Genomic DNA, 21,381 nt, shown 5'->3' on the forward strand with positions numbered 1-21,381 from the left:
GTTCTGTGTTAGGATTAAGCTCGACAAATCCAGGAAACTGAGAGTTAAACTTCTCACTCTTTCCCACAACTGAAAGCTGTTGTGCTTGGTCCTTGATGCATAGCTTGAATTTTTGCATAGTTTAGTTAATTTGGAGGATTTAGGAAGGCTTGTTATAAATATTATGTAACAGTAACATTCTGTTGTATTAAGAATGAATACCAAGGACTTTATCAGAGACAAGAGATGAAGTTTGAATCATGGCAAGGAGGTATGTGGAAAATGATGTTAAAATAGATGTAGAAGCAGTTCAAGCATACTAATATATGCTAATTTTTTTTTATCTTCAATTCAGCTTGCTTTCTCCTGACCCCATTTTCCAAAGGACCAAACTATGTTGCAAAACCAGAAAACCAAGTACTGCATAATACTTTTTGGACTTTCTTGGATGCATTAAGTCAAAGACTGCTTATGACTTCAGTGGATTTGAATCTTATGAATGCCTGATTGCAGTGCGTGGTGATAATGTAACCAGCAACATAATTTATGTTCATAGTTTTGGAGGAGGGAGAGAAATCATAGGATATGCTACTCTGTATAGCAGTACATTATTTTAACATAGCATTTCACCCTTTCAGCACCACCGTCTGTCATGTTTTGAAAAACCCAGATAAAGTAGAGTAGGGACAAGGCTTACATACACAAATGACAATACCCATCAACTCTTTTCCCCCAGCATGCCCACAGATTGCTCATCAGGTTGGGCTGCTACCCCTGGAACTTTCCAGTCAGAGATTTTGCAGGGAAAAAAAAAAAATCATTAGAAATAAAAGCAAGTAAGGAATGTGAACAGACAGAAAGGGAGCAAGGGAGAATGTGGCTCTTTAAGAGCAAGACTGCTAGCAGCAGGACAGGTGAAAGCCAGTGAACATTAGAAGTGCCCCCCACACATAGAGCAGTATTTGCAGATTGTCAGTGACACTGAATGTGTGACCCAGGCCCGAGATGCTGCAAGTGTTCTCCTGCAGGGAAGGAATGGTTTGCCATCATCAGAGGGGTTTGCCAGAAGCTGAGACCAACCCCAAAGTACAAAGTGTCCTCACTGACTGTCCTCTAACAGGCAGAGCTGGGTGCTGATAACAGAGTCCATCAACAGTGCTCTCTCCCTCCCCAAATAAGTGAAAATCCAGGATCCATCCAGGGACACCAGTTGAGAGCAGTAGAAGAAGGGACCAAAGACAGGACTGGAAACAAGGCTGCTACACAGATCCAAGGCCCTGTCCACGTCTGGGTGAAAGGAAAGACCAAGCCTGAGCTGAAATAGGGTTCCTGGGCCCAAGGAAAGAGGTGGGATAGTACCTCAATGGTCAGCAATCCACATGGTACTGTGAGATGGTGACCAGAATTTAGGGTTTTATGCAGCATTGTTCTGCACAACCAGTGGGATTCATAGCCAAGTCTTAAGGAAAGTTAGCCAGATGGAAATTGGCCAGTTTGGAATACTATGATTTCCAGGTAGACTTTATTAGTTATTTGATTATCTATCATTTAAAACCACTTCCTTTCCTAAGGAGCACACTTTCAAAGGTCATATTAGATAATGTCACTTATTAGATCCTCCTTCTGGAACTTTAATCTTGCCCAATTTCCCAAACAGACAAGTTTGTATTGGCAGAAGCTTGTTACTGTGCAGTGTAAAAAGGGAGGGCATGGAGTACTGGAAAGGTTAAAATGTAAGTAAGGAGCAGTCCCTGCTGCTTCAAATTGCTTGCTCCAGTTCTGACCTGAGAGAATGGCAGAGAAAGAAAAATATCATTAAAAAGCTACAGGTACTGGATTTTGAGTTGTATATGGACTAAACATATCCAGACAATGTTTTCTTAACTCTTTTCACTTATTTGAAGCAAGCTGTGTTCCTGTGAACTTTTCTGAGCATCAAATGTCAAGCCAAATCCAAGATTATTAAGTGATATGTATATCCTTTAACGTGACAGAGTAGAATTAGGTTTGGATTGGCTACTTAACTGTGAATCAAGCTAAAACAAGCATTGCTTTGTTTCCTAGTCTCAAAAGTCAGAAGGTAGCATATGCTCTTGCACAGAAAGTCAAGAGAGAGCTTTGCACCAGTCCTGCCTTTGGGTTTATGGAGCCAGCCGATGCTAACCAGCCACTGGCCATTACCCCTGCAAAATTCACATCTTGGTGAAAATCCATTAGACAATTCAAGAGCCACAAGTCTCCTGTGGTTGCAAGAATCACAAAAGTGACTTTCAAACTATGGGAAAGTCAGTAGAAAAGAGGTCATCTGAATTATGAGTAAAAATAACTGAGATGGGGTTTGGTACATCCTATGCAATAAATATTTACGTAGCTCATTCTGTTTCCATCCAGGAAGTTGAATGCTGTGGCCCAAGTTGTTGGGTTTTGGGGTTTTTTTACAGTGACAAACACCAGCAGAGTGGGTTTGATGACAATTTTGGGCACCGCAGAGACCTCAGGAATCTGCCAAGGGTCTTGCTGAAGGTTCTGAGTCCAGCAGTTGGAAATTTCAAAGAATTCTGTATATTATAGCTTGGGCTGGTATAAATTTCCTGTGAAATGTGGCTAACAATATAAAATTAGATGGGAAATCTTGTGCTATCAACATTCCATGGAGATGGCTTAGCAGGGCTGTAGCTCCTGGTTCTGCAATCTCCTTGTGTCTCTAGTTCTGTAGCCAAAACCTTCTGCCATGTCACAGAGCCTAACTGTGGTCATCACAGCCTTGAGGACATGAAGAGACATAGGTGAGGGAGCTGTAGGGAATCTAGCATCCTCAGAAATTCCCTTCTGCTGGAATTCCCCAAAGGGCCAAATGGGAACAGAATCTCATCTGGTCCTCCACATCCAAGCCTTTCTTTAGTTTAGTCAGAAGGTGGAACAATGGAGTCCTGTTGTAGTATAAAACCAGTATTTCAGGAATAGCTGAGCCCTTTTTATTCCAAAGGGAGATCTGTAGGGAGGAAAGTTTCTTTCAACACACAGGATGGGATGTTGCATTTCTGGCATTCTCCATACAGACACTTATTTCTGATTCAGCTAATGGTGTCTGGTATGTATTTAATCAGAATTCTGTCTTAAATAAATCACAAGAAGAAAACCTCAGAAGAACAATCATAAGCTGTCAGCACATCTCCAACACTGAGACACTACTATGTGTTCCACACTTTCCTGTCCACAGTAGACTGTGATTGGATAAAGAGCAAGCGTTTGGAGCAGGTTCAGAAGCATGCCTTACAAAAAAAGGTACCTGTAAGATCACAGGGCTCTTGTTTGTTTGTGCTGAAGGAGATGGAAACAACAGGTCTCTCTAAGAAAGCAAGAAATCTGTTTCACACCAGTGGCAACAGCTGTCACCTGCCCAAGTAGGTGAGACCACACAGAGATGTTATAGGACAGCAGCCAGTTCACACCTCCTGGGCTGGAGCTCTGTGTGGGTGACAGAGTGTTTACTGGAAAATTCAGCAGCCCCCACTGTCTGTTTTCATGCTGTTTTCCCCTCAATGCTTGTTCCTTGGCTTTTCTGCAGGCTCCCTGGGCATCAGAGCACATGCTTGCCTGGCACTCACCAACAGTGTCTGCAAGCAGGGCACTGACCTGCAGTGGAGCTGGGTGGTTGCTGGCTGGCTCCTGGACTCAGTAGCCACTGCCACCAGACTCCAAGCTTCTTGGCCCTCAATCATCCTCACCTGGATGGGATTATGCACTGTATTCCCAGTACTTCGTGTATTGCTCTCTGGGTTGTGTCTCTAGCTCTTCTGATAGCAGCTGAAGAATTTTCTGACAGGAAGGTCACCAGTCTGGGGTGGTAGAAGGGGCAGGGAGAAATGGTGTTTATTTACAGTGTCCCAGGCCATTCTTCTCTTTCTTCCTTAACCTCATGCTCAGCATACATTTTGTGGCCAAGGCTAGCAGTTTTTTATTACCCTTTGTTTTAATTTCATATTGGGCTGGGGTTGAAGTCACCTCCTCCCCAGACATTTCCTATTCCTGCACTTCTGCAGTGTCTCTGAACCTGGCACCTATTGCTATTACCACCATCAGATACCCTGGGGAAAACTTTCAAGTCTTAAAATTCCTGAGGCAAGCATGATTATTTTATAATTAGAGAGTAAGTGCTGCAGTCCAGAGTATAAAAGTATTGACAGAGACTATGACTCAAGGCTTAAATTTGAAGCTCACTTTGATGACCTGGAGCAAGTCTCTGGCCTCATTTTTTCACCTCTTGAGATGTGTAAACTTAATCAGCTCTTACAGCATGTTTGCCCAGCCAGACTCTACCAGATCTCTTTTTTTTTACTTTGGGAAGCTATCTAAGTATCACTGTAATGCAAAAGCAAATCATTTTATAAAGCCAAAAGGGACCCCAGAAATCAACAGGTTACCATATACATATATAGATAAAAAGTAAAGAGTTAATATTTAAAGAAGGGGTAAAATGATAAGTTTAATTTGCCCCCATTTGTACTTCTCCCTTTGGACTGTTCCTTGCTTAAAGAGGCAGAATATTTTAGGGAGTTTGAATGAAAAAAGCTGACTTACTGGTACTACACTTCAAATGTCACCTCAGAATCTGACACTGTGCAGCCATGAGTAGTTACAGCTGGAATATTTCACAGCACAGCAGTCATAAAGTTATTCCTTAACTCTGGAAAGTTGGATGAATGAAAATATTTTAAAAAATATTAATGTGCCTGCATATTTTGGATCCCTCTCTCCTATGGCTGAAGGCAAGGTAAGAACAAATAAGGACATATGCTGGTATTCTCCTTTGAATTTATTTTACCAATGTCCTTTAATAAGCCTAGTCATTTACAAGGTTTTAGATGAAACTCAGGACAGAAATCAAAATTGCTTTGACATTTTAGAAAAATCTTTTTGAACTATCCAATTTTCCTTATGTTTTTAATGCTGTTTTCACAGTTCTTTACAAGCCTTGTAACCTTGTGGTACCTTGCTGACCTCTCCATCAGTGGATAATTAAAAGGACATCAAGTTCTCATTGGCTGTGACTGACAGATGTCCTTTTAAATACATGGTTGCTGGGTAACAAGACCTTACACTGCACTCCTTCCATGAAATATTTGTCCTATTTTTTATATATTCCTGCCAGTAAGTGTGTCAGCATTCAGCCAGTGTGCTGGAGGGCAAAATGCTAGCTTGAGCTTTTTTTGTATCATGTGGTGCTTCCTAAAAGGAAAAATAGCCAGAACAACAGAAGAGCTTGCATACATTGTGTGGTGAAGGGGTGTATCAACTTAACTTCCACTTTCATACCATATTTTGCTGGCTGAACTATTCTTTGAATGGAAATTCTTAATGGCTTTTACTTCCATTTAGCAGTTTGTCCTCTTGAAAAGCTACTGAAATCTAAAGCACAACTGGGTACACAATGATGTGGCCCAACATGCCTGAATGGCCTTTTAGATCATAATAAAGGACATTTAAATGTTCAAATTTCTTGCGATGGTGACCAGTGTATTATGAAAAAAAAAATAAATATACAAAAAAAGAAAGAAAGGAAGAAGGTGAAATCAAATGACAACTATTTGGAGTTTAGCAAGAATTATGCGAGGACTGCTTAAAGTCTCTTGGGTACACTCCAAAAGCCCTTGAAATAGCCCCACACACCCTCCCACTCCATCTTAAAAGCCTGCTGTAGTGCTCTTTGTGTGTATATCTTATGATAGACTCTATTTGGCTGACTTATCAGGAAACTTTAGTCCACTTACTGAAAAAAAATAAGAACAACAAACAAGTGCAAAGAAAACTGAGAAAGCTCAGAGTAAAAGGCATTTGGGGACAGACTCTGGACTTTTTAAAATAATTGGGAATTTAAGAAAAAATAAAAAGAGGTAGAGCTTTGTCATGAGATGCTGCACTTACAAGGATTAAGCAGCTGACTGTACATCTTTATACTAGTAAAGAAGAGAGAGAAAGAAGCACAGTATTTGTTCCAGTAATTCCCCCAGGACTTTATCTTTTTCATAGATGTTTTGGTCTCAAGGATTATTTTTCTGTTTTTTGCTCTACCACTCAGCCACTAAATTAACTTGTGAGAACAAACTAAACAGTGAATAAAGTCTGAGTACTGAATCTGTTAAAGCATCCAGAAGATAACAGGATGAGATAGAGTTCCAGCTTCAACTGCATCATCATGAAAAGCATAACAATTTCTTATTTCTGGCATTTTCTGTTTTAGAGAAATTCAACTTTGTGAGTTTGATGCTAACAGTCTATTTGATTTAAATAATAATATGGAAATAAACATTATATTGAGAGGGAGAATGGGTAGGAGATCAAATGCATTTGCATACAAGGCGTATCTAGTGTACTCATCATCATTTAATATATACTGTGAGCTAAATTCTCTCCTCAGATACAATGGCACAAATCCAGATCAATTTTATTGACTTTGATAGAAGTAATCTGGGTTCACTGTAACAAATGAGGGGAGGGAGGATATTTCCATGCAACAGCTTCTTATGAAAATTGCTGCTAAGTTTGTGTTATTCAATCAAGATCTTCTGTGAATGGACAAATTCCAAGCCACTTCTATCAAAAGCCTTTAAAAGGCTTGTTGCTTCTTTGCTTGTAATCAAATAATTTGTCAGGAAACCAGCAGAAAATGAAAAACCTACTGCAGGAGGAAAAAATGTTTTACAGCATAAATTTGGGGAATATGTCTTCCTGAGGACTGCTACTCTGCTCCTGCTCTGAAGAATAATTGCCATGACTTTCAGGGACAGTTGCTCTAGAGCTGGGTATTGCTCAGCACTCAGAAGAGTACGTTCTTCCTCCATGTATATAGTATATTTTTGCTCTCCCTCCCCATGAAATTGGTCTCAGATACCATTTGTGATGCTTCAAGTGATGTAAAAACAGCTCAGGCCTTTCTCTGACCTTCCAGGGAGGGAATTCAGCATATGGGAATGATTTGAGTCCTACAGATGTTCTCAGGTCCAGATGAACATGCAGGCAGCTCTTGCCTGGTACCAGCTGATAGCGGCTGCTGGGGGAATAGCTGCCTGGAGTAGGGAGAGCAGATAAAACAACCTGTACAGCTGCTCTCCAGATCCAGGGTGAGGAAAGTGAGGGATGAACAAGGCAGATGAGATGAGGGGGATGCTGAAACCAATCGTTCTGCTCTGATCTTGCTGTTGATATATTGCGATCTGAATTCCAGCACTGATTGTCTTTTGTCATTTCTGAATTTCCTGGTCACTAGGGGAAAAGTTTGCACATCAAAATGAAGTTTACTAGAATTTTCAAAGGGCTTCAGATTAGTAAATGAACTCTGTATGTGCTTATTTAATTAATGTCATGAACATGAACTAAGAGATGATGTTTAGAAAAACAGTAATTAGTGTTGTGGGCATATGGGTAAATGATGCCATTGATTCTAGATTAAGTTTTCCAAGGGAAAATTTCAGAATCTGTGAACAGACCCGCTGTTTCCTCATGTAGCTTTAGCTAGGAAAAGATTGGAAGAGGAAACAAACTATATTTGTAGTTGCTAAGACTGTGCTGATTTTACCTTCTGATGACCCAGGGTGCAAAGGAACCAATCTAAATCCTCTCTCATCTTTTAGGGAAGTGAGTTTGTATCTCTAATTGAAGTGACCTAATCCCAGCATTACTGGTGTTTTGTTGAGAAACTCCCTGGACTGTCATCATTTCTGTTCCTAAGGCTGCTCAAAGAACCCAATAATTGTGCTACTGCTGTAATCCAGCAAAAAGAGAAGCAGAACAGGAAATAAGGTTGCAGAATAGAATTAGATTATGCTCCATTACTGGAGCAGTGTTTGGGTTTTTTTTTTACTAAAGAAGTAACAGTCTTCAGGAAACTAGAGAATTTCTTCATAGTAAAAAAGCCAGACTTTAAGTTCTTAGTCTAAGCTACCGAGATGGAGGTTGTAATGTTCCCTCTTTACGTACCCACACTTTGTTAAGAGTTAAAGGCTGGCTGGTTTAACCTGAAAAAAACATTAATTGTTTCAAGTTTTAGTTTAAGTTTTGGGTTTTTTTTCTTTCTATGAGAAATGTCCCATCTAAGAAAAAGATTTTCAATGTTTTTTTCCTGGATTTACTTTGCCAATTAACTGAACAAAAGATTTTAAAATCACCAGTATGCAAAGCCAAAATCTCATCTCTGGTAACTGCTTTTATTCCCTTCTGCTGGCAAGGAAGACCAATGAATTTTCCCTTTTCCCCCTTTCATTCTTGTCCTTACTTGCCCTCTTTTACCCCTTTTCTGGTTCTTCCCTTCAGCTGTGTTATTTGAGGGTTATTCACCCTCTATTTTCTTTGCTCAGTAAGAGTCTTCATTCTTTTTGAGCTGCCAACATCAAAGAGGTTATAGCAGCTCAGCAGAGCCTTGGGAGAGCAGAACAAAGACATTAGGGCTACAAGGATGCTTCATGCAACTTGGGCCAGCTCCACTGCATCCAGCATGGGAGCAGGAATGAAAAGGGTAGTTGCTTCCCAGGGACCAGCCAGGGCTCAGCTTGCACCTGAATAAAGTACACAATTATTCTGAGAATAAAATATTCCGGATTTACACCATTGTCTTATTTTTTTTTTTCTTTCTGGTTCATCCCCTTATAGGTTATTTTCCAATTACTGCCCTGGAAGTTTTCTCCCTTTCTACTTGTACAGTCAGTGGAAAAGAAGATAATAAACACATCTCTTGGCTTTACTCCATTGTGTTTATTTAATGATGTGACTCCAAATGATCTGGTCCTTTGGGGTGGGCTTTGAGGGATCCATGTTTCTGCGGAAAAGTTACTGATTTAATTTTCTGCCCTTCCTATGGGAAAATGGGGACTGCTTCCATAGGAACTGGAGTATGAGCTATGTCCCAAATTATGGTGTGTAACAGAAGAAGGTCATGAGGACAATGCCTCCTACTCTGCATCAGGAATAAGAAGACCCAAGGGGAGTCTTTTACCATGAAGTTCTGCAGAGGTATGGGCTTATTATTATGAAAAGTTTCAAAAGGGGACAGATAGCAGGGACCTCATAACTCCCTGTGTCTCTCTCTTTCCATGTCTCTGTATTGTGGGTGGTCCTTGGGGGGAAAAAAAGAACTGAAATTTCATTGTCTCCCATATGTATAATGTCAAAAGGCATACAAGAGCCAAAAAGAGTTCCTGTTTTTCCCTCAGACTCTCTGACTCAACAGGTTCTATTTCTCCAAGGTGGTTGTGCCAAGACCTCAATGGGAGCAGGAGAAGAAAATTAAGTGCCATGTCCTACCTTTTCCTTATTAGGGGCCATGGGAAGGATTTGTGCATAGAAGCTCTCTACAAGAGGAGGAGTAGAAGGTGGGAATCACAGTCAGCTAAAACAGAGAACTGTGTTTTAAAAAACTCCTTGGATGATGTCGACCATCATCCAACATAAATCTTGAGTATAACCTGGGGTAGATGCCACCATGTCATGGAATAAACAGCATTGGAAACAATTTCCTCTGCAGGGAAAATGAGATTAAATATTTCTTCTTTTGAAAATTATTAGAAAAGAAAGCATTTTCAAAGATTCAGTGAACTCGACAAAATTAAGGAACCTTTATGCAATTACAATATTCTTTCAGTGTATGTTGTTCTTCTGCAGCTTTCCTTTCTCGTATTTGACTCAGAAAGCCTTAGAGATATATAATTCAGAGGGTGTTTCCTGTGGTGTTCTAGATTAAAACATAACGCAGAACTGTGACAAAGTAAGAGGCTGTAGGGTTTAACAGAAGTTAAGAGGTTCATTTAAGTTGACAGGGATACAAGTAACCCAGATTCCATCTGGCCTGTATACAGATTCAGCCTCTCAGAAGACAAAATATCTACATTTTTTCAGATAATAATCACTACAAAAAGAAAAGTTAATGGCTGTACTCCTGGCTCTTCCTGACAAGAAAATGCCATGAAATCTGACCATAAATCAGAGAGTATAAAACATGTACAGAGATAATAATAAAACACTAAGGATAACAGGACAAATTCAAATTTCTAATTAGGTAATAATATTTTATTTGGTGTACAGCTAGAAGTGTGTTCAGCTCTAAGCACCCCAGTACAAGAGGTATATAGAGCTACTGGAGAGAATCCAGTGAAGGGCTGCAAAGGTGATTAAGGGACTAGAGCATCTCCCCTGTGAGGAAAGATTGAGAGAGCTGGGACTGTTCAGCCTCGAGAAGAGATGGCTCAGGGGGATCTCATCAAAGTGTGCAAATACCTGACAAAGGAATGAAAGGAGGATGGAGCCAGACTCTCCTCAGTGGTGTCCAGTGACAGGACCAGAGGTGATAAGCACAAATGGAAGCACAGAAGAGTCTCTCTGAATGTCAGGAAAAGCTTTTTCACTCTGAGCATGACTGAGCACCAACACAGGTTGTCCAGAGAGACTGTGGAACCTCCAGCCTTGGAGACAGTTGAAACCTGTATGAATATGGTCCTGGGAAACTGCCTGTAGGTGCCACAGCTTGGTCAGAGAGATTGGACCCAATGGCTTTCAGAGGTCCCATCCAACCTGAACCCTTCTGTGGTTCTGTGAAGGGAATTATAGCCCTGCAGCTCATTGGAGCTGAACTACAGACAGAGTGGTGGTTCAATGAATGAGTGGAATGCTATGAAAAATACAAGGCTCATTTTCCAGTGAAGTCAAGCACATCGTTTCCAGCCTTTTCTTCACTGGAACTAAGATTGTTTAGTAAGACCGATCTGTAGAGAATTTTTTCCGCAAAGCTGAAGAGTAATGTGACAAATGAGGATGGCACCACTTGTAGGAGATTATAGTTCATACAGATGACAAGTTTTCCACCCTGGAACACCATATTTTGTCTTGTAAGTAATTCCTATCATTGTTACTTTCATAGTGAGAGATTTGCAAGGGGAATGTTGAAGCTGAACACCTACCATTTTGCCATGTATCCTGAAAAAATATTCCGAGCTGTTAGGCAACAGCTCCCAGCTCTGCCTCGCTTCAACCATTCTTCCTGCTCTCAAGGGTATCATTTGCATAACCATTGGTTTCACTGCATTAACTTACTCTTGCAGGCTGCAGATGATACAAGTCTGCAAGAGGAGGTGGAAACCCTGAAGATAAGGGAAAATGGAGGGGTTTTCTTTGGAAACATTGATTGCCTTATGCAGGCTGTAAAAGAGAGACACAGACCATACATACTCTAAGTTGTCTGAGGGATGTCATGGTCCAGTCTTCTCTGCACTTCTGCTGGGAAAGCACCATCCAAACAACCCATAAACTGTCCTGAGTTTTTCTCCTATTTTTGGAGACTTGTTTATTGTGCAGGAGAGCACTTCAAAGATTTCCTCAGTCTCCATGTGCTGTATTCCTGCAGAAATATAAAAGACAATTATTCCAAACCCAGGATGGGACAGGGCCCTGGGTAAAGGGGCCTGGATGAAGGTTGGAGATGCACCCTCTATGGGAAAAAGAAGGATCCAAACTTCTGTTCACTCTGATCATCTAAGCCCACTATGTGGGTGCCAGGATCTCTGTCTGCTAGTACCTGCTTCACGAGTTTCATAAGGAATGCCTGAATATTCAGGAAAATTATATTTGTTGAGTTCTGTATAATCACAACAAGGAGGAAGAACAAGCTGAAATTTTAAACACAAGATTCTCAAGTTCTTTAAAAATCAGATTTTTCTTTTCATCCAGCTGTCTGCTGGATTTTGCCTTTATTTGAACTGGAAGCAGCAGAAGTGTGATTCCCTACACTGTGGGGTTGCAGCTGTGGGATGCTGTGGAATGAAATCCTATGGCCAAGAACAGACTGTGCTGTGTGGAGGACTGAAGATGTTGGCAGTTCTCACAAATAAAGAAATTGTGACTGGATTCCAGTCAGGCAGTGCATGGCTTTGGTAATATTTTTAAAGTATGATGCTTTAAACAGAAACCTACAGGCTTTTACCTGGAGTGAACTGAAAATTTATGCACTGAAAAACACATCATTAGTTTTGTTTCAAAATAAATGGCAAAAAGAAACTGTGTCAAACCTTTGACATTTTGGGCAATGTTTTGCCCTTAAATTACTGTCCAAGGGTGCTCCTCCTGCATTTACAAGAGTACCAGCTGGCACATTGGAAAGTGCATATCATGGATTTTTGTTTCACAGAAGCCTTTTTCCACTTGATCACAAAAGGAGTTTAAGAAGCATTATGCCACACAAGAGAAAAGGGCATCTCATGAGCAGCACCTGGAAACTGAACATAGGCAAGGGAGAGTAGGCACACAAGGATATCGAGTGGGATATATAATGCCTGATGGTGTACAGCCTATAGGTTAATCTAGCCCCTTATGTTTTGAACATAAGCTGTTTTGAAATATGTGAATTAAAATGAAATAAACAATCCAAAAATTAAAAAAAAAAACAAAAAAACCCCTAGTTTAATAATGGTCAGAGATGGGAATTTGTTATCAATTTGATTAAATAAAATGTTGCTTTCATGCATTTTCTCTGTCTGGTTTCCACCTGACATACCAGCACATTTCCCACAGAAGCTCTGATAGCACAAGTTGGTCTTGTTTGATGTATTGGTTTGGATTATGGCAGACTTCAAATAACTTCCTGATTAATTTCTAGTTTTCCATGATCATTACATGCCTGCATTCTCCAAAGGATACTTTGAAGTGAAAGGACAATAACACTGCCTTTGTCTGATGTGTCTGACAGTATTTGGCACTCTTCTCCATGTCACACACAGTCTGATCTTGCTAATAAAAATAACAATTCTATCATGTTCTTAATGCTGATGAAGAAAATCTCTGACACTGTAACTGAAGATAAATTATGATCATTACAAAGAACAGAATTCCCGCTTCCTTCCCCTGCCTCCAACAAAATGCATTTTCAGTGGATCAGAGTATAGGGTCCATTCAGTCTGGAATGAGTGTTTGCTGCAAATCCTCTAAAGCTCCAGAGTGACATTTGCCCTGCAGGCAAAAACTATGGACATCAGAGACAGTGCAGGCCTTGTACTGGCATTTGCAAAAATAATAGGCTATCTATCAGAACAGTAATTTTCCTCACTCCAGGGTCCCAAGCTGAGAAAAGGTTAGTCCTACAGGCCTGAGGGAAACTGCAGAGCACAATAGAGTTCACACCGCTGCATGATATAATTCCACGAGCTGATAAACGTTGTTGTTGTTGATAGCTGTCTCAGTTTCTGAAGAAATATTATAAAGTGAGCTCAAGACCTGGCACCAAAAAAGTTATTTATTTTTGCAGAGGTACTACATAACTTTATCTGTTTTGCTTTTGCAAGTGCTAAATTAAACATGATAAAGGCAGAATCTTGAACCCTCAGGCATCTATGACAAAATGCAAATTTCCTGCTGCTTAGCTACAGCACCACAAATTCTTTGTTGGGAGCTCTTCACTCTGTAGAGAATACAAAACATTTGATCCTCTTTCCCTTGATGTCAATAGGGCTTTAAGTTCATAGACAGCAGAGGCAGGCCCATAATAACCTTGTTTGATCAAGTTATTCCTAACAAATTTTAGCATGGTGTGATGTGGTTTCTCTGCCCCTGGAATACCTCAGGTGTTCAGGAGCTCTCCTCAAGGCCAAGACAGTGGTTATGGACAGAACTGCAAGGCTGGTCAATGAGATGCATATTAAACAGCCTAAACTCCAGGAGCAGCACACTAAATTGCTCTTACAGCCCAAGTGCTTCATCATCACTGCTTCTTGCCTTTGCTCATCTAGCTGCTTTTTCTCTGTCCTCAGGAGAGAACAGAGGGTAAAAGGAGGGACTTTGGCAATGAATTCACAGATTCACAGTCTTAGGTACATAAAGAGAGGAATTTCCTTCTTTTCTATCAAAACTTTCATCATCGAGTCTATCATGTCTTTTCATCATGGTTAAGTGGCACTACAGAATATCAAACTAAGTTTGATGAGTTTTTGGTTAATTTTTTTCCAATCTGTATTCATGATCTTTATACATGTTTAAATTATTTATCTTGCTTAGAGAGCTGCATGAATCCGGGGCATCTTTTCTAATTACTGGTGTACTGAAACATTTGGAATTGCAATGTTTTTGCTTTTTTTTTTGTGCAATACTCCAATAACAGCATTTGTTAATAAAATCCACAACCCTTTGAGTTCTAAAACAATTTCACTATCACTATTTGCTGAGTTTACATAGGTTTGCAGAAAGTTTAGCTCCAGTGAGACAGGCTCTTTGCTTGTTTGGAATGACTGTGGCTTGTAAATTACTTCTGGGCACCTCTATTTCCTGATAGTTTTGACACAATAGATTTATATTGGTCTATTTGGTAAAGCTGGTGGAATGGAAAATATGGTTTTTCTGTTCAACATTTTTTTCTTTTTTGCTCCAGTTTCTTGCTTCTTGTAAAACTCTTATTATGTGATTTAAAAGCTCATCAGCATCATATGGCAATAAATGTCTTCAGCAAATCCATATCTTCTGTGTTTCATGGTTGCTGAGCTGTGGCAGATGTTTATGTAAAGCAAATACTGGGAACATAAAGAAGACATATCACAAACAAGAAGTTATTTGTGCTGCAGAATGTGTCATTTTTATTTTACTCCAACACAGTAGAGGAGACACAGACACACTAAACCAGAATGTACTTGGTCAGCAAAGGTGATGCAAACATTTTTTGTCCATTCCTCTTTAGCTGTGAAAGTTTACACCATGCTAAGTGCCTTAAAGAACATCTGTTTCAGTGTGCATTGGAATTCCAGTGTAAGTTGGATATCCATGGTCCTATAGGCTTTCCAATAATACAGTAGACTGATTTTTTTTTTCTTTTTTTTTGTTTTGTGTCTTTCTATTTGTTAATACTTTGATGAAAACAAATTTTGGGTGAGCAATTGTTTGGATTAGTCTAGTTTGCTATCCAAATTTAGCAGTTACCAGTGTGTGCATCCAGGATAAATAATACTCTTTCTGTATCATAAGGAGCAGCACAGAATACAAAAAGCAAGAAGCTGTACCTAAACCTTACATGTCAGCATTTACCATACATGCTGTTAGAGCAAGGGCTGTATCTTCAGAGCTGCCCTTGATAATGATGTTCACTTTTTGCAGAAGGGGAAGGGGACCCCGACTTACAAAGCTGAGGTGGCTTCTTCCTGTGACCTCCTGTGGCCAACCACCATAGGTTCACAGCCAGATTTTCCACAACAAGTCCTGCCAATCAAATCCCAGCTTATTCAATCATGTATTATAGAGATAGAGGTACTATCATGTATCTTTCCTTTAAAACCAAGTATTTCTAGTCTGGCCTTCTAAAGAGAAGTTCAAAGCTCAACGATGTTTGAATTGTCGAAGTTTTAAAACTAGAAAGCAAGTAAAAAAGACAAGCAAAGAACTTATGGTTACAGGTGTTTGGAATTGGCAGTATTTACAGCTTTCTACTCTCCTTTTGAGAATAATTATGTCTGAAGAAATAGCTGAACACCTTGAGATTCTGAAGCTAGAAAGATTTGCACAACTGTGTGTCCCCCTTTGGTTGTGTTGATTTCAATGCCTTCAGCTTTAGTCTGAGATTCATTTACATTTCTTGTTGCTCCTGGGTCTCCTGCCACATTGTCCTCACCCCCAACAGCCTTTACTGCAGTCACATAAATGACACTAGTCTCCTACTGCTGAGGGTATGAGGAAGGAGTTATGCAAACACAGGAGCTGCCTCAAAATAATCCGTAGGGCTCCTATGGTTTCCTTTCATTATCTGAAAGCTCTTGGCCAAGCAGAGATTGAAGAGCAGTAGGAGTGTGGCTATTGCATCATAAAATGTGCTTTCTGGCCTGTTTCCCCTATTTAGTGTACCAACCCCAGAAGGCTTGAAATGATTCTTGCCTTTCTTCTTCAAGCTTTTGGTTTTTAAAGGGGAATCGAGTGGCATCTTTCTTACAAGAAGTCAAAAGGACAAGGTAGGGAATGCAACTAATGCCAGAAAATGAGCCACCAATAATCAGGGGAAATGATCTTGCCAAGAGATTGTCTCCTGTCTGTCACCACTATCTGTGAGGAAGAAAGCAGCACTAGCAGAAAATGACCTGCTAGATTGTTTCTACTTCTAGATCAATAAATAAAGTCTCTACGGTTTCCCGGGAAGATATCATTGTGGTCTGACTCTAACACATTGAAGTCAAAGTGAGATTAATATCTATCAGCAGCTACTTAATCATGAGCAAGAACAACAGTCACCCTGGCTACCTTTGGATCAGGTTTTTAAATCACAGAGCAGATAGAGCTGCTGAACTTTTAATTCAGAATAGAAATTAAAGGTAATTTATTAACATGGAGTTGGACCTAGAAAAACAAAGAATTATCTGATTTTTTTTTTCCATTGTAATGTAGAAGATTTCTGCCTGAGATTCTTCATTGACAAGGTAGGGATAGGCAATATGTTCAATGCTCTGAGCATAGGATCAAATGTAGTAAAATCCACAGTTAAAAGAAATCCTCGGTGTCCTGAGTTTTAGCCTAAAACTCTTCACGCAATTGATGATTTCTGTTGACATTGATTGCTTACTTTGTCAAAGAATGTCCTGTGCAGCAAATCTGGAAAAAACAGTTTTGGAATCCCCTGGCTGTTGACTTTTGTTTCTTTGTTTAAGTTTTGAATAAATAACTCAGAGAGATCTGAGATTCTTTGGTATCTCAAATCTTATTAATGCAAAATTTCCAGGAGAGTTGATCTGACAATTTTGTAGGATTATTTAAATAAAAAAGCTGAGAAGTTGTCTTTTTAAGCTTGTGAAGAGATTTGTATCTTTCATTGCTGAAGAATATTGATGCCAAATGAACACAGACTAGGCTCCACAAACACAATTTAAATCTCTCTGGGGAGTATGAATATTTGGCACCTGAATTGGTCAAGATATCTATTTCTGGTTCCTCCTAAGAGGGATTCAAATCTTCAAAGTCACAAGTTTACTCTGACTCACTCTACAAACCCTTTCTATTTCTACTGCACTGGAAGGTCATCAATAGAGAATAATCTAGTGTTTGTGTCTGAGGCATGTGCCCAACACGAGGACATTTGGATAATACACTTCTTCTTCTCTTACTCAATTTCCATTAATTCATTTTTTAAAAATTTAATCCTGTGCAATGGCTGAGTAATATTACAACAACTTTTTTCCATCAGATAATGGGTGGCCTATTCAAACTTGTTCTGCTGCCCAGTAATCTACCTTTATTTTCAGTGGAAAAATGACAGTTTGCACACATGGGAGCATCTGGGCCATCATTGCATCAAGCAGAGACATCAGGGAAAGGTTATAGAATAATTTACCAAATAAGTGATTGCTAAGGATATAGTCTTTTTTTCTAAGTAATATAAAAGAACAAATACTGATCTGGAAGCTTTTTTATTTTTTTGTCTTCATTCTTAGGAAGTTGTTGTTTTGGCATATTTACATGGCAATGACTTGTTTAGTATATTCTCTCACATCTTATTCTGGTTTTGTGGTTCTTTTACAAGTGATTAAGCCCTTTTTTACATCCAGCACAAGTTTCAGTTGCCACCTACCCTATCAGCTGAGTTTATGGAAATGATAGGAAAATTTGGTAAGATACTCATAGGCTTATGATGTAAAAAGCATTACAACAAGCTGGAAGTTAAGCACTAAATTAAGGAATGTGAGATGCTTTCACAGACTGAGGAGAATTAAAAACTGAAAAAAAAAGAACTGATTAGAGAGAAAATAGCAATCAGAATGTTCTAAGACTAGTGTCAGCATTAAAATTCATTATGGGGTGGACTCAAATTTAGAATTGATCCCAGACAGGGCAAGAAGATTCATAATGATCTTGTAGTATAGAGTTCTCTCTAAAGCTGGACAGATTCCATGCATTGTTGCAACCCCAGAAATTCGAGTAATAAAAGATGCACAATGTTTAATTGGAGCTGGCAGTTAAACAAAACATAGCAATGCTGTCATATTTAAATTGATGTCATTTTAAATGATTACATGGTAAAAGATTTCCCACTATTTATCTGCAGATATTCTGCAAATATAAAGAAAAATAATTACTCCCATGACCATGGGGCATAGATTGCTATTTTTTTCCTTCTATTTACAGCACAGACCATAGGAGGGAAATTATGCAAGAAAAGCAGCTCATCAGTTTTCAAGCCAGGGGTTTCAATTGCAAATGCAGTGTGACAGCAGACGTTTTCCTCTGTCAAAAAGTAACAAAGTAACTGAAAGGGGAGGAAAATAGGACCTGCAAAAAAGTGGTGATTCAGGAAAAACAAACAAATAACGTAAGTAGGAGTCAGTGACCAGGAAGCCTGAGGTGCTGCTTAGTTAGATGAACACATATAAAATATGTGTTATATTATAATAACATATAAATAATATATTATTAAATATAAATATATAAAATATGAGGGCTTGGCCAATGCCATGCTTTTGGTTTTAATTTGTTGACCAAAGGGATGTTTGGGAAATAGTACAGGTGCACTCATTTTTAATGGTCTTCATCCATCCAGTCCACAACCCTTCTAATTGCCCTTACAGGTGATACAGGCTTTTAGAGACACAAAACTATCAGTGTGCCAGAAGGGAAGGGCAGCTTCCCATCTATACTGACATGCTGGGATAGTGTATATAGCACTTGCCTGGCATAAAGGACTGTCTGGGAATAATACTCTGAAATTCAATCCTCTATCTCAAATGACTCCTCAAGGGTTTCTCTAAAATGTTTTCATGAACTTCTAGAATCTCCTCAGTAATGTTTGTGGTCTCATCAGTTGCTTTCTTATTTGTGAATAATACATGGCTCACCATCAGTATAAGTAATTACCTGGGCCCTGAAACATCTATTTCTATCCAGATGATCTATTAGTTTCATTGTTCCTTTTTGTTAGCATCCTGCATATGTCTGAAGTGTTTATACATATGCAGAAAAACTTACTCTTGAGCCAATTATGGTGCAAATAATTATTACTGGGTTAAGCAAACTCAAGATCCAGACAGCCACAGGAAAAAAGGGAAATATCTTCCCTATTATTCATTTACTTACAGCAATTGATAGCATTATAATGCCTTTCCAATGAAGATAATTGATGTTCTAAGTTCTCCTTCAACAACGTACAGTCAAAATGTCCCTCCGAAACATAATTCTCATCAAGAAGCTTGAATGCATCAGAGAGTAAATAGATTTCAGTCCAGGTAAACAATAGCACTTCTAGAACTTGACACCTGATGCCCAATTTATTTTTACTTCAAAACATTTGCACGGTGCAGTAACACTGGCAAAGCCAAGAATCTGATCAGCTCCATGGCTTTTTTCAATCACAGAACTAAAGAAATACTTATCAAGAGTTGCTTCTCCCTGCCAATGGACAAATTACTCAGCTGCCAAATTTTTTGAAAGATCTGGTTATTCTCAAAGATCTGAGGGGGGAAAAGTCATCAAGGAAGAGATCACAGTTTTATCCTTATCAACCTAGACAGGGCTGTGTCTGGGTAAGTAAGATCCCTGCCTTGCTCTTTTGTCTTGCCTACCTGGTACAGGACAACGTTCAACAAACTTATTTGGTAATGTCACACCTTAATATTCCAGCTGGTCTTTTAACAAGTTACAGAGGAAGAAGGTAAACGTCAAGCTTTTCCCTTGTCTGTGACAAAATTAGAAGTGTTCTGTAAGGGTTTATAAACAAAGTGTGTTGACCTAGTTCTTGCCTTGTTTACTGTGAGACTGCAGTGGCTTAGTTTACCTGAATATGCTAAGAGAAAAAAGCCCAGAAAAACAAGCAGAAAGACAAGAATGGACCGAGATAAGCCACTTCTCAGCAAAGACTTCCTGGGGATTCAATGATCTAAAAAATAAAGTTAAAAAAAAATCTGGCAGACTTTAAAAGGGAGTTTTTTCCAAAATAAATATTCTTCAGTTTTGAAAAAGCTTTTTAGTTATTGAATACCCCTTACTTCCAACTTTCAAAAGAAGAATAGCCAGGGCAAACATGGTACAGTGTGCTGTGTAAACACAAGAGATAAACAAGACACTGAGGTAGAAAGAGATTTGAGAATCTCATCTGGGCTTCAAATGTAAGTGCCTGGTAAAAGAGAGTCTAATGAGAAAAAAAAAAAGGTGCAACTGAACAACAGTGGCCTGTAAAAAAACTTACTGCTTTTCAAAGGAAGTCTCAGACAGTGCTAGTCAATAGAATGAAAAGGGATGATCTTTTACTTCATGATTTGTACCTGAAAAACTGGTATTTACAAAGCATATAAAAATATTTTAGTGTCTAAAAAAGAAATCTTTCTTACATTTAGTTGCTTCACTTTCTCACCAAAATTAGTTTATTAACATATTTTATTCTAGTACACAAGTACATAACTCTTGCAACAAATTAAAAACATATAAGGCACAAATAATAACAAACCAATTGCTTTTCTTTCACAAGAGCCTTCCAGCAAGGAATAATCATAATCACAACCTTCATCTCCCACCCAAGCAACCTCAGGGATGACTCAGTCCAGTTTAACCCTCCTCCTTCTCTCCATTGTCTGCTCAAACAAAGGAGATTTACAGTGGGCAGTCATAAGAGCCTGAAATAATCTGATATCCCTCCTTTGCTGCCTATCTTCTCCTTGTACTCTATCTTGAAATGAAGTCATAGTGCTGCATTTGTGACATCCCATTCATTTCCATGGAAACAGATTACCAGTTCACAGGCGTTTATGGCTTCACTGCCACATAAAGAGAAGGAACTGATCTCTGTGAAAGAAAGCTCTCCCTGAAAACAGCAGCAATAGACGTGGTTTCTGATAGAAATAGACATATTATCACATTTCTCATTTCCCTTTAAATTCCAATTGACATGCCTGAGACTGGATGCATGGCTGCTCTTACATTCTTGTAATTAGTGATGCATTATTCATAGCAATTCATACCTGCTCTGAAAGATGTTATTTCAAGGCTGCATTCTACCTTACTTCCTCTTGCTTCTGGATTTTAATTTTTTCTTTTTACACAAGATATTCAAGTCAGAAAGCAAGCATCCTTCTCTACCTTTCATCTTAATTTTTCTCCCATCATCCCTTTTAGCTTTCAGAATCCACTTCAGCATTATTCATCCCTCATGTCTTTCAAGGATCCTTTACACATTTCTGTTTTAATTTTGCATCTTATGTCATTTATCCTGGTTTACTAAAACACAGTAAGGTATTCAGAAGGAGGCAGAGGCTTGTCACAACAGCCAAAATGAACTAGATTCTGCCTAGTCCAGTAGTTTGGAGTTTGACCTAAATATTTCGGTCCTTGGGATTATCACCAACATTTTCCTTGGATTTCTCTTTCCATCTTTCCATTACCTGGTTACATTGCTGTAAATTAGGGCTGCCCTCAGGCTGT

Source organism: Pseudopodoces humilis, chromosome 1, assembly GCF_049639895.1.
Source record: "Pseudopodoces humilis isolate 2021_Gansu_Grassland_sample_001 chromosome 1, ASM4963989v1, whole genome shotgun sequence".
NCBI lineage: Eukaryota > Metazoa > Chordata > Aves > Passeriformes > Paridae > Pseudopodoces > Pseudopodoces humilis.